This window comes from Rhincodon typus, unplaced genomic scaffold (assembly GCF_021869965.1).
Source record: "Rhincodon typus isolate 14 unplaced genomic scaffold, sRhiTyp1.1 hic_rhity00001071, whole genome shotgun sequence".
Classification (NCBI taxonomy): Eukaryota; Metazoa; Chordata; class Chondrichthyes; order Orectolobiformes; family Rhincodontidae; genus Rhincodon; species Rhincodon typus.
In genome coordinates, this window is record NW_025966709.1 from 29,229 (window position 1) to 29,529 (window position 301).

Sequence of the window (301 nt, forward strand, 5' to 3'; positions counted from 1 at the left end):
GTCTCTGTATCACTCTCACTCACTCTCTCTGTCTATCTCACTCACTCTCATTGTGTCACTCACTCTGTCTCACTCTCTCTCTGTATCTCTCTCACTCACTCTCTCTGTCTCACTCACACTCTCTCTCTGTCTCTGTCTCTCTCACTCACTCTCTGTCTGTCTATCTCTCACTCACTCTGTCTCTCTCTCTGTATCTCTCTCACTCACTCTCTCTGTCTCTCTCTCTATCTCTCTCACTCACTCCCTCTCTGTCTCTGTCTCTGTCTCTCTCACTCTGTCTTTCACACTCGCTCTCTGTCTC